This window comes from Odocoileus virginianus, unplaced genomic scaffold, assembly GCF_023699985.2.
Source record: "Odocoileus virginianus isolate 20LAN1187 ecotype Illinois unplaced genomic scaffold, Ovbor_1.2 Unplaced_Scaffold_17, whole genome shotgun sequence".
In the NCBI taxonomy this organism is placed as follows: Eukaryota; Metazoa; Chordata; class Mammalia; order Artiodactyla; family Cervidae; genus Odocoileus; species Odocoileus virginianus.
The window spans coordinates 1,037,492-1,038,249 of record NW_027224279.1 but is presented as its reverse complement, the minus strand read 5'-3'; the positions used below and the strand labels follow the sequence as shown (position 1 = coordinate 1,038,249).

The following is a 758-nucleotide window of genomic DNA, read 5'->3' as shown; positions in this document are numbered from 1 at the left end:
ATCAGACTTTAACCCTGCATCAGTGGGTGTGTCAGACTTCAGGCAGAAGAATGTTTCTTGAATCTGAATTGATTTTTTTTAATGTGTTTTTAGTCTGACTTTTAAAATGCCTACCTCTTCTTCTCAATTCCTATTTGACATTTGCACACACAAGCATCTGCCAAACAATTACTGGGTCTACTTTTAGGAACAGAATTATGATTTAAAATGCAAGTATTATGAAGAGGAAGAGACATGCAACATAATCAAAGAAAAAGTAACAAGTCAATGCAATCATAATCTACTTCACATAAAAAATAATGACTAGGTGCTTGCTTTGGCAGCACATATACTAGAATTGGAATGATACAGGGAAAATTAGCATGGCTCCTGCGCAAGAATGACATGCAAATTCATGAAGCTTTCATATTTTTTCTGTTTTCACTTTGCTCATGGGTGTATATGTGTATGAGCATATACCATTATTTTAATTACTATTTGCCTGATTTTGTAACTGTCATTGGTCTGGGGTTCACCTTTGGTTTCTCATTTTTGGATATTTGTTTTACTCTCCCTTAATGCCATAACAAACCATTTGTGGAATCTTTGTTCCTGACCAGAGATCAAGCCCTGAGCCTTTGGAGTGGGAGCAGTGACTCCAAGACCCTAGACGACCAGAGAACTAACCCTGGGGATCAAATAGTGAGAACTCACACAGAGGAAACCACTGGAATACAAGACCCAGCATCACCCAACCACCAGTAGCATCCTGTGCAGGA

At 38.4% G+C, this 758-nt stretch overlaps 1 non-coding gene across 1 annotated transcript; it reads left to right on the top strand.

Moving 5' to 3' along the window:
* Positions 1–307: 307 nt before the first annotated feature.
* LOC139033564 (U6 spliceosomal RNA) lies at positions 308–414 on the top strand. The gene has a single exon (XR_011486111.1). It is a non-coding gene; the product is annotated as a U6 spliceosomal RNA (small nuclear RNA).
* The last annotated feature ends 344 nt before the right edge of the window (positions 415–758 follow it).